This window comes from Schistocerca americana, chromosome 2 (assembly GCF_021461395.2).
Source record: "Schistocerca americana isolate TAMUIC-IGC-003095 chromosome 2, iqSchAmer2.1, whole genome shotgun sequence".
NCBI classification, from domain to species: Eukaryota; Metazoa; Arthropoda; class Insecta; order Orthoptera; family Acrididae; genus Schistocerca; species Schistocerca americana.
The window spans coordinates 543,813,089-543,826,469 of record NC_060120.1 but is presented as its reverse complement, the minus strand read 5'-3'; the positions used below and the strand labels follow the sequence as shown (position 1 = coordinate 543,826,469).

Below are 13,381 nucleotides of genomic sequence, written 5' to 3'. Positions count from 1 at the left end.
TGGACGGCTGAGCTGCAGGGAGTCAGTAGGATATGTCATTTTGTAATTCCAGTAAATAATGAATCATATGCAGAGGTGATGATTAGAGGTGTGATCATTCGGGCAGTTCTGGATAAGGAGGTATGTCAGAAAGCTCTACAATTGAGGACCCTCCTTGAGAAGAAATTTTAAAATGGGCCCAATCCTTAGAAGTTTCCCAGGATGCAGGCCATCAATTAGAGTTCCAGGACAAGGTGGTGGCTCTTGCAACACACTCTGGAGAGGGATCCAATTTTGCTGACACAGAAAATATAGCAACAGTGAAGTCTCGCCGCCGCCCTGCCCCCCCCCCCCCCCCCCCCCCCCGCCCCCTCCCTCCCTGACCGGTGCTCGTTTCCATCATGCCCAGACTATATTTCAACATACCAGGCACTACTGCCCTGACAGGTGGGCACAGTGTGAGGCGTGCCGGAAGGAAGTACATCTCATGTCTGTCTCCCATACTCTGGACAAGAAACAATCGCCTCGACAAGACCCAATGGACAGTAATGTGATTTCATCAGGGTCACACACTGCAGTGGTGTCACAAAAGAAACTGTTCACCATGCTCACTTTGTGCAATAAACAATTTCAGCTACAGCCTGACATCCCTGTTAAACTCTTAAACATATCTCCAGCTGAGAGCACCTCACCTTCAAAAAAACATATCTCCAGCTGGGAGCACATTTCCTTCAATTCATAGCCCACTGCTTCGTGGCATATAACAAACAACACAATCACAGCAACATACAAAAATGTCATAAGACACTTTCTATTTGGCATTGATACTTTTTCTGCTTTAGAATTTGTAATACGTGACGTGGCCTATGTAGTCTCTGAACAAATACCATGCCAAGAACTGGAAATCCTCAGCAAGCGTACCTTGACATTTTCTCCGGTGGTCTAGGAAATGGGAAGAACTATAAGGTGCACATTGCACTAATGAAATCAGTGCAGAATGCTGTCAAGAATGAGCTAGATAGATTTGTAGCCTTATATGTCATTGAACTCCTGTCTGTAACTGAGGGGGCAACATCTTTGGTTCTTGTGAAAAACCCATCAACGAAACTGCACCTGCGTAGAAACTTAAAGGTTATGATTAATTCCCCTACAGAGATCTATATATATCCCATTCTGAAACAAAACGAGCTTTTTTCCGCACTCATGGGAAGCCAAATGCTTAGTTTTCAGAGTGTCCTAAGGCCCATTGATCTTTCAAAGATTCCTCAAGCAGCTCCTGCAGGATGTCCAAGGCTGAATACATTATCTACACGACGTTGTGGTGATAGGTGCCCCAAAGAAAGAACACTTGGGAAAGTTGTGGCACCTGTTACAGGTTCGCAGGCCTATAATGCAATCTTGAAAAACCTCTGTGTTTCAACTGTTGCTTTAATACAGAGGATACATCATCACTCATTAAGGTATTAAGCCCACACAGAAGCTGGTTGAAATGGTCACTGTGTTTCATCACTCCACAGATTGAAACATATTCCAGCAAAAATAATGTACTATTGGAAATTTATCACAGATGTGGTGTCAACAGCGCACCTGCTCAACAATCTGTGGAAGAAGAGTGTGCCTTTTGTATGGTCGGAGGCAAGTGAAAAAACATTCAAGATCCTGAAGATGCCCCTCCTGTTGGTACCATATCTCACCACATTTCAACCAGGCATACAGCTAGTGGTGGCAGCAAACACCTCTGAACGGGGCCTGGGATCGAAGACACTCAATGCTGTACAGAAGAGGTACTCATAAATCGAAAAAGAGACCCTCATGTCCATCTTTGCACTGAAGAAATTTCATGTATTCTTATTGGAACAAAGTTTCACCTCTTTATAAGGACTATGAGCCGTTGATGTCTCTCGTCAGTCCTGCAGCAATGCTACCTGAGAGGACTGGCCACCGATTCCAGTGCTGTGAACTCTTTATCAGCAGGCACAATTATGAAATTCCCTTCTGTAATACCACCCAATTTGACCATGCAAATGTTATCTCCTGATGGGGCCAGAACCAAAGTGGGACCAAGACAAGATGATCTGCTTCCAGTTGTATGTAGAGGCTCAACAACCAGTAGATGATTTTTCCATCACGGGGACCCATGTGGCTGGGGCCAAGGCCAAGGACACCGTAAGACAACACATACAGTGGTACATAAACAGCGCTGGCTGAACTGTATTCCCAACTGCGCTTCCAACCTGTTGCAGGACTACTTCTGCTTCCAACATTGGCTAATCTAGTGGATGGAGTTATGCTACTGAACACGGATCAACAGTCTCCCCATGTTCTCCTACAGGAAACTCTGCGCCCAATAATCTTATAGCACTTGCACCAATGTCACTGAAGTGAACTAAACTACTTGCCCCAAATGGACGATGAATGTGGAGGCTATGGTTGCATCACTATGCGGAATTTTCATTATTGAAGGACTTCCTATCATACTGGTGTCAGACAATGAACCACAGATTCACTTCCAGGTTTCCAGACAGGTTTTTCTGCAGAAATGGTATTCAGCTCCTGCTGTTGCCTTCTTTCCACCCTCAATCAAATGGGGAGATCAAAAGACTCATGCAGATATTTAAAACGCAGATGAAGAAATATGTGTCCAACACTCACAGAGATGAGGCACTAACAATTTTTTGCAAATCCTAAAGGTTGACGTTGATAAGTCAGATGAGTCCAGTGGAACTATTTCACGCCCGTCATCACTGCATGCTCTTCCAACTCATGTTGCCAGTGTCTCTGGGGCTGCCTACAGTATTGTCTCCATGCTTCCGACAGAGCATCAGAGTGAGTGTGGGTTGTTTTTCTTTTTTTTTTTTTTTCTTTTTTTTTTTTTTTTTTTTTTTTTGGGGGGGGGGGGTAGGGGGGGGGGGGCTTCAAATGCCAGGACAAATGCATTGCAGCAGTATGCCAGTAGCAGTGGAGACACCACATATTCCCTCTGATCTTGGGTATCAGACAGTGACATGCCATCAAAACCAACTCCTGTGGCAGGCATGCAGCCACCACCGCCTCTGGGCCAACCAGCAAACACACATTGCAGTGACACCACCTTTCATTTCTCTTTCGCCGGACCCTCCATTATCTCCCCTCGTGCTCCCCAGCTGTTCGTGTTACCTCTGGTTCTCAGCATCGTTCATTAATCATTGCCATTCTCTCAAATCCGTCTGTAATGGACCAGTTGTCTGAAAAATATTGAACTGCAGTACTGGTCCCAGTGGCACTGCTCCTACCACTGCAGCTCCAGTCCATGCCAGGACCTGATGGGGGGCTTCCACTAACAGTGTCACACTCACCAAAACTCCAACTGCACCACCATCCAGACGTACACTCCTGCTATGCTGAAAGGGAGCTGGTAAAACTGGAGAGGCCATTTGACAGTTTTGAAGACATCGGTACACTGCCCGGCCACTTGGCTGGGTGGGAGTCAATTTACCGAGAAGCAGCTTGCCGATTCCCCATGAAACAAGGGATACGGCAACCCACAGAGCTGCAACCTAGACATTGGGCACCAGCCATCATCTCTGACATTCACTGCATGACTGACACATACAACGTGACAGTCATTCCTTGTCCATTATTGCAAAGGGTGTTCAGCACGGGGAGACAATGTGGCCAAGTGGCCATGCACAATGGCTGAGCAGGCACCTCCCAGCACCACCTGCAATATGCCATCTATGTATGTGATCGCTACTGGATGATCATTGTGCTACAATATATTATATCCTTCAGATAATACAAATTGGTGTGAAACTTAATTTATGATTATTATACACAAAATATGAATGACAACAAATAAATATTCTCAAAAATCTAAGTTAGAACAACTTTGTACATTATAGGAGTTTCTTCTCTCCCTTTTTTGAAGCATTTCTTGTTATTTTAATTATTGACTGTATTAGTACAATCATATCAAGGATAAAGCAGGCAGATGCACTAATATTTATGCATAGAATTTATTATGGTGCAAAGTCAAGCGTCTTGACACTTGTCACAAACGAAAGAGCAGAGAGGGTTATGAAGAAGATATCAGCCAATTGCACGCTGACCAACCCCTCTCCAGGACGACATGACAGCAGCGACCTCTTCACTTAGAGGACATAAGCACCGTGCCGACTGATTGTAGCCCATTTCTACAGCAGCATCAAGATTACGCACTTCAAGACCAGCGACTTAGGAATTGTACATACTGAAGAGATTTCTTATTTGCATGTCGCCCTTTGCTTGTGACACTTCTGTGTTATTGTAAAACTTAAGTATTGTCATTGTTCATTTCATAATAAAACTCATTAATGCGATTTTTTTGTATGTTGTCTAGCGATCCGAGAAGGCTGGTTTCCTGCACCCCACATATTGGACAAGTAGGCAGGATTGAACAGAATTCATCTGGCAACTGCTAACTATTATGATAATTATCTGCTTTCTTCTAAATCTTCAGAATTTACACCAACAACTTCATAGTAGATTTCTCTCAGCTATGTTGTAACTCCGCAATACAGATGTAAATGTTACCTTAACAAAATTTCCATACTGGGATATTACACATTGTCTGTATCTGTTGTTGTGGTTTTCAGTCTGAGAACTGGTTTGACACAGCTCTCTACAACAATGGAGCACAAGTCTTTACATCTCCGCATAATTACTGCAATCTATATGCACTTGAACATGTTTAATGAAGGCAAGCCTTGGCCTCCTCTACATTTGTACCACTCACAGTTCCCTCAATTACCAAATTAACTATTCTTTGATGCCTTAGGATGTCTCTCGTCAACTTTTTCCTTCTTTTAGTCAAGTTGTACCACACAGCTCTTTTTATCCCCAGTTTGATACAGTACCTCCTCTTTAGTTATATAATCTACCTGTCTATTTTCAGCAATCTTCTGTGGTATTACATTCCAAAAGCTTTTATTCTCTTCTTGTCTGCACTGTGAAGTATCCACGTAACATGTTCACACAAGGCTACACCTAGACAAATTAATTCAGAAATTACTTCCGAACACTTAAATTTTTATTTCATGTTAGCAAATTTATCTTTCTCAAAAACATTTACCTTGCTCTTATGTCTGCATTTTACATCCTGTCCACTTCACCCATCATCAGTTACTTAGCTGCCCAAACAGCAAAATGTACCTACATTTTCTGTGCCTCACTTCCTAAGACTCGCAAGTCTCGCTGGAGAGCTTATGTGAAGTTTGGACAGTAGAAGACAAGGTAGAGCACTTGCCCACGATAGGTAAAAGTCCTGAGTTCAAGTCTTGCTCCAGCAAACAGTTTTAAAAGGTAGAGCACTAGCCCGCAAAAGGTAAAAGTCCCAAGTTCAAGTCTTGCTCCAGCAAACAGTTTTAATCTTCCAGGAAGTTTCGACTTATTTACAAATTACATTTAAAACACACTGTATTTCATACCACTTGCTTTCAATTTACTTTTGTGAATTAGTTTCCCGATTTTTTTTCTTCTGTTTCTGTTTTACATTCTCTTTCTTGCTAACAACATTACAAGACAGATGCGCAAATCAAGCAATACAAATAATTAAAGGATGTATTTGGAGTACAATCACTCTCTGGCTTTCTGTTCTCAGCAATACTCACTTCCAGCTCTAAGAAGATGGCAAGTGTTCCTAAAGATACGAACAAAATTCTGAAGAAACCTCAGTCACCCATTCATTCATCAAATATTGCATAAGCAGAACACCAGTGCCTAAAATGAAGGAAACCATCATGGCACACAGGAAACAACCCTGCTGTGTGCTAATTTAAGGGTCACTGTGTGAGGGGTAACTCGTTACACACTGCAGTAGCAAGTTCAACGGAACACTTGTCTGTGGCTTGTCGTATCACTCACAAATCAATAGATTGTAAAAAAAAAACTCTGTTTATATAGACACACACACACACACACACACACACACACACACACACACACACACACACACACACACCTTCAGAAGGGGAGACGGAATAAAATTGCCACTTCTGTATAACTAAGTTGGTAGATTTAGATATGTGTCATGCCACAAAAACAAAACAGTACAGAAGACAGAAAGTAATGCAACTGACAGCACAAAACAAGACAGTTGATTTGGGGTGCAGATTTCATTCCTTCCAAGTTATTGAGCTTGCTGTTGTGCCACATCAAAAAGAAAAGTGGGGAAGAAAGCTGCTCTTTTGTATCATGCAGACTTTCATAACTGACTTCTTTGCATACTGCTGTCAAGCTGACTACAAAGAATGGACTGACAGTTGGACTAATCAAATTTCCTGCACTTTACATCACTAAATCATATTAATAAATATAGTGTACGCCCTACACCCTAAATGCTTTTTTCATGTTTCAATTGTCTGCTGTGCACATATTACATATGCACTTGCAAGAAGATTGTTAGCAAGGTAGCTAACAGGACTACTTGAATCAATAAAAACCAAATGACATTGACCAGTATCAACCGATTTCTAACCACTGCTAATGTGAAGTAATAGACAACTTTTTGTTTTAGTGCATCTACACCTATGACAGCAGGAATGATACACTGAGTTAACAGACATTGAAATATTATGTGTAACAGATTCTGGTATCTTGTTTCTTGACATGTTATACCCACTAAAAACAGTGTTGTGTCGGTAGCAATTAGAAAAATGTCAATACCGATTACCAGCACCAGTTTCAATCAAGGTTACCATCCAGTGGCATGGGCAGCTCTGAACAAGTGTGTACAGCTGAAGACGTGTGATGTATTATGGGTCCCACCTGACATGAAGTCTCACACTACTCTCCGCCTAATAGTTACTATAATGTTGGGTCGAACATACTGATCCAGGGCCACCGTGAGCTCGACCTATTCTGTGCAGAGAAACCCACATCTGAGTGTTCTTGGTAGTGGTTAAATGTAGAAACAAATATTTTTGAAACACAGGTGCATGTTGGCTCTGTTCAGTGGAAGACCTAGTGCTAGTCACTTGCACCTATGACCAGAATTGGTTAAGTAGCACAAAGACGTCACAACTGCAGACTTGGGTCTGATAATCAACTGCGTCCATTGTGACAACTTCAAACCTCTTTCCAATTACCTGGCACCAATACCAGAGCCACAATGTTAAACACCACAGTTCTGTCTCCACTTACCTGATCTCCTGTTCAAAATTCTACTTAGAGAAAACCTGAGCTACCTGAACGCTACACTGGATTTAACCCTTTTCAGTTCCGTATACCAAATGTTGTGCTGCCCATAATGGTCTTTTTTCAGTGGAGCAACTGTTTTGGGATATAAGACAGCAAGATAGCAAGCACCAGCACAGACTCATTGCATGGGGAATCTCCAAATAAGTCATAATCATGATTTTATCTGTGATAGGCACTGTCTGCTTCTATCTCAGGCTTAGAGTTGCACAGACCCCACCACTACCAAGCACCTGCATGCTTATACTGATATTGTCGACATCAATGACAAAGATGCTTGACTGTTGAAACGTTACAGGATTTCTACAGATATTGTAGACCAAAGACTAACCAAATACGTATGAAATGAACTGTGAAGAATTACTAGTTCCAGGTGCAGGAACAGCGAAAATTCAGAGGACTGAATTCTTCAAAGGGGAGAGGACTGTTAACAGTGTGGGCCTAGGCAATAGGGCTTAATGCCTTAAAGAATCCCACTTTCAGTATACACTAACATAGCACTGTGCAACAGCATCTACTAGGTTCCGCCATCCACCTGCTGGCTTGTTACTGAAATCAGGCACACAGGCATGTGGCTTATGTGACATTGCAGCAGCAACACAACAAACCAGCTTTGACGAGCACAAATACTGTCCATCCAGCCAGGCAGGTCATCACACCAGTTACCGACAGACAGTCAACTCGTACTCCGCATGTTGTGTCAGCCTGCTGCATCAGCCCCGACATAGCTTGGCCAAAAACCAGGGATGCTGACTACGCCACGTCATGTCACACCTGGTCTGCACTGAGCACAGCAGCTGCTGGTCACCTACTATAGCACTTCACTGCTGGGTCCATCGGTTGAGGCTCACCATCCAGTGCAGAAAGAGCTTTCTGTATGAATTACTGCAGTAATAAACGGTTCATACTCCATTCGGATGACTTCTGACTCACCCACCATCCTTCATCAAATCCCACCTACATAGTAAGTCATCCATAGTATTCCTCACTGTGGTCATACACAATATGCTAGAATTGCCAAAATCTGTGGTTTAGCAGAATCACAATCAGTCGTATTTCTCATAGTGGCCATGCACAATATGCTGGAATTGCCAAAACCTGTCATTTAGCAGAATCACAGTCAATCAATTCTAGCAATTCCAGTACTGAACCTTGTGTAACCATTCTATGAATTCCACAATATTTTAGATCCACACAATCAAAGGTTTTGGCAACCTGCCAACTGAATCTTTTCCTGTTTAGCTCGGTCAGGACTTACTTTTTGAGACACCCATATGGCTTCCTCCACTGAGAATTCTTTATGAAAGTCAAACTGAGTGGCAGTTAGTTAACAATTTCTGCTCAGGAAAATGAGCCCATATTTCATGACAGATTACTTTCTCAAAAACTTGAAAAGGCTGGAAGAAACAACATAACTCTTTATTTATACGAGGGTTGGAACTTAAATAGTGGCAACTATTTATTCAAAACCAAGACAAAAGAGTTTCATGTTTGCATCTGTTACTGTCCTTCAAGGTAGTCACCAAGATTGTGTAGAACCCATTGCCAGCAATGTGGAAGGTGCAGTATACCATTAGCAGAGCGTGTTCTGTTGATGGTGTGAATGGAGCGGTCTACTGCCCGTCGAATCACTGGAACAGTTCTGAATCAAATGCCATGAAGTGGTTCCTTCATCTTCAGAACCAAATCAAAGTCACAAGGACTTCAGTCCGCTGAGTATGGTGGATGATACAGTACTTCCAGTCCCATGACTGCTGTATGGACCCGTGCATTGTCGTGCAAAATGATGGGTGGGTTACGCAGAAAGTGTTGCCGCTTCTTTCGCAAAGCTGATCGCAGGTGATGCTAGAAAAATTAACAGTAATACTGTGCATTTGATTCCGAAAATGAAGGAACCACTTTGTGGCATTCGCTTCAGAGCTGTTCCAGAAATTCGACACGCAGTAGACTGCTCCATTCACACCATCAATAGAACAGGCTTTGCTAACAGTATACTATGCCTTTCACATCGCTGGCAACATGTAGTCTACACAACACTGGTGACCACTTTGAAGGACAGTAACAGGTGCAAACATGTAACTCTTTTGTATCAGTTGTTAATAAGTAGTTACCACTGTTTAAGTTCCAACCCTCATATTTGTTATTGTCTTGTTATTTACTTCAATCCAGGAGGCACTGCCTTATTGTAGTATGTCCATACAGGCAGGAGACTTTGTGTGCTCCGGTGAAGCTGAGAGCTATGCCTATGGTAGCGTAGCTACTGGCAGGTCTAACCTAACCAGACAGGACAGGTCTCAGCGGAGGAGCCAGACAAAGACCCTACATATTCCCTACCCTCAGTTACCACTCCTCTCGTCATCTAATTATCTTACTTACCACTGCCTTGCAGTTAGTCTTTGGAGGGATGAAGGATAAGGAAGAAAACCCTGAAAGAAAATTTGGAGTGGGACCCCAAAGGCAGTAGGAAGGCGTACTACGTCCCCTCCCAGTAACTCCTGCAACCGAAGTGCTACCAGACATATTGGCTTGCCTTTCCTCTGGACACTATCATTTAGGTTGAGAGGGAGACCGTGATGCATGGGCGACTAACGTTTCTTCATATTTATCGCCCAGGCATGTAGCAACCTGTAGAGGACGCTTCAGCGACGTCTAAAGACATCGGAACAACACAGGAAGAGGCAGTCACTGGTTATAAGCTCAGTCTGATTGGCATAAGACTTGAGTGCCAGGGGCCACTTACAAGAGTGGGAGAGATCGTTGCACCTCACTGGACAGCTACCGCACGCCTCAAGCTGGGCAGCCCCCAGCCAATAAGATACTGTCCCACCACTACCCGCCTGCTTCATAGGGTGCGTGGAGCTTAGAAGTGGTCTTCAACAAGTGGGCAGATAAAGTACACCTACAAAAAATAAAAAAGAAACCGCCATTTCATATTGCTACCTGCAAAGTCAGGACCATGTGTTCAAGATACACTGACGATACCCAAGAGGTTGATTTCATTAGTAAGACTGCAGTTATTGATAGGGAGCTCCATCGCTTGAATTTGGACATTGTGGGACTGCAGGAGATGCGGCTACCAGACAAGGATGCTATTAGAGAAGCTAATTACATGTTCTTCTGGCAGGGGAAGTCACAAGATGAGCCAAGACTTCACGGTGTAGGATTTGTGGTTAAAAACACCCTCCTGAACAGTATTGTGCCACCATCTGGTGGAACAGAGTGGATTCTTACTTTACACATATGCTCTTCAAGTGGAACTAGCAACATCTTTAGTGTGTATGCTCCCACCTAATCATCCAGTGTAGAAGAGAAGGATCTGTTTTATGATTTACTCAGTGACAGAATAGCCAGAGTCACTATATATTCTAGGCGACTTTAATGCTCGAGTTGGGTCAGATAATGACGTGTGGAGGACTTGCCTGGGTCATCACGGAGTGGGTAAAATAAATGATAAGTGTATCACAAACACATATTTCCAAATTAAAATATCGACACAAGGTGATCTGGAGACACCCCCACTCTCATCATGGCACCAATTTGATTTTGTCATAGCTAGGTGTACAGATCTAAAAAATGTCCTACAGACACGAAGCTATCATAGCGCTGACTGCAACACTGACCATGCTTTAGTGGCAAGTAGACTGAGGCTCACCCCTAAGAAATATCATCACACTAAATGGAGAGGTCAACTGCGGATCAACACATATCATGTTCATAGCTCACAACAAAGACAAGAATTTGCCAGTAGTTTTGAAAGTGCTTTACTCAAATGCACAAACAGAAGTGAATATTGGTAACAAATGGGAATAACTTTCTGACACCATGTACAACTTGGCAGTATTGGCCTATGGAATGAAAGAGAATAGAAACAAGGATTGGTATGAGCAAAATTTGGAGGAGAAGGAACAAGTCACTGAGGTAAAACGGAATGCCCTGCTTGCTTATAAAAGAAACCCAAATGAAAGAACTCGGGATGACTGGCAAGAAGCAAAGAATAGGGCACAACAAACATCTAGGAGATGCGCAAATAACTACTGGTGAAACATACGTGCAGGTGTACAGGAAGCTGCTGATTTTGGGGACATTAAGGCAATGTACGATGGTAATAAGAAAGCAGTTGGTCCAACTGCCAGAAAAACAGCTCCTCTGAAGATGAAGACAGGAGAAGTTATCACTGATGAAGGCAACCAGATGGAGCGCTGGGTTGAACACTACCTCGAGTTGTATGCAGTTGAAAATGAAGTAAGCAAGGATGCACTTGATGCCATCAAACAAATGCCAGTTATGGAAGAGCTTGATGCAAAGGTCACTATGGAAGAACTTGTCAGAGCAATAGATTGCCTAGCTAATGGAAAGGCTCCCGGTGAAGATGGGATCCCTGCAGAGATTATTAAGTATAACGAGCCTGTCCTTCTACAGCACCTAAATTCACTTCTCACAACCATCTGGAAAGAAGGCTATGTCCCACTAAGTATGCAAAATTCAAAGATTGTTACTTTGTACACAGAAAGGCGACAGAAGTGATTGCAACAATTACTGAGGCATATCACTGTTGAGTGTAGCTGGGAAGGCTTACGCAAGAGTCATCCTAATGCGATTGCAATTCCTAGCATCTAGAATCTACCCAGAATCTCAATGCGGCTTCAGACCTGGTTGATCAACCGAGGACATGATTTTTTCTCTATGACAACTGCAAGAGAAGTGCTGTGAGCAGCAGAGACCACTGTATATTGCTTTTGTTGATCACAGCAAAGCATTTGATTTAGTGAGCAGAATTGGGCTCTTCAAGTTGCAGCAGAAGATTGGATGCCCACCTAAATTACAGTGAATAACTGTCTCTTTCCATGAGAAAATGCAAGCAACAGTCTGTTTCAATGGGAAAACATCGGAATCATTCCCCGTAAACAGCGGTGTAAAGCACAGATGTGTGTTAGCTCCTACTCTGTTTGGCATTTTCTTTTCCTTTTTGCTTTTGAAGACTGTAAGGAGGGAGTGTATTTACATACAAGGTCTGATGGAAATCTCTTAACATGGCCCGTCTCAAGGCCACGACCAAAGTCAATGCAATTGTTATTCGTGAGTGGTTATATGCAGGCGATGCAGCTTTGGTAGCAGACTCAGAGGATGATCTGCAGTATCTAATCAACAAGTTATCACATGCATGTGGAAAATTTGGTCTTACCATTAGCCTCCAAAAGACTAAAATCATGGCACAGGGAACCACCAATCGTCCATCCATCAGCATTGACAGCAATCCTCTCCAGGTAGTTGATGGTTTTACCTACTTGGGATCTACAATATGTCCCAACTTATCTGTGGACACTGAGATTGCCAACAGAATTGCAAAAGCATCGGCTGTCATGGGTAGGTTGAAAAACAGAGTATGGAAGAATGGACTACTCACATTAAAAACTAGATAGCAAGTATATAACACTTGTGTTATCATCATCCTTTTGTATAACTGTGAGACATGGACAACTCTTGTTAAACACAAATCCCGACTGAACAGCTTCCATCTCCATTGTATCTGGAGAATCCTTCAGATCTCTTGGAAGGATAGAGTACCCAACACTGAAATATTACGGCTCGCAAGCACAACCAGCATTCATGCACTCCTGAGCCACCAACGTCTAAGGTGGCTGGGACATGTCAGGCGTACGGATCCTGAGCAAATACCGAAAAAAGTGCTGTACGGAGAACTTCAAGAGGGTGTGAGGCCAGTAGGAAGACCACACATACACTTCAAGGATGCCTGCAAGAGCGATCTGACCAAGGCCAGCATCGATCCAAGGCAGTGGGAAAATACAGCTGGTGAACGTGTCAAGTGGCGACAAGCTGTGCACAATGGGGTTGAGCTTGCAGAGAACGAACACATGCAAGAAAACATCAGGAAGAGGGCAAGACGGAAGGAGAGAGCAACATCTAGTGCAAGTCCTTCACATTTCAAGTGTCCAAACTGCAGTAAAGACTGCCACTCTCGCATGGGACTTTTCAGCCATAGCAGATGTTGCAGAGTTTGAACCAAATATGCTACACTATCATCCTTTGAGGATGGACAGATGCCATTAATTCATTGTCCCCACTCCAAAAAAATGAGATCTCAGTATCGTCTACCAATCTGATAACTGAAATAATGCCTACTTCACAAGTTCTGTTCTGTGATCTTTGCTTTAACTTTACTTCAATAACA

The 13,381-nt window shown here is 43.1% G+C and overlaps 1 protein-coding gene across 1 annotated transcript in view; it reads right to left on the bottom strand.

Moving 5' to 3' along the window:
- Positions 1–13,381, bottom strand: part of LOC124595739 (transducin beta-like protein 3) — a 161,622-nt gene that overhangs the window by 81,010 nt on the left and 67,231 nt on the right. The window lies entirely within an intron of this gene.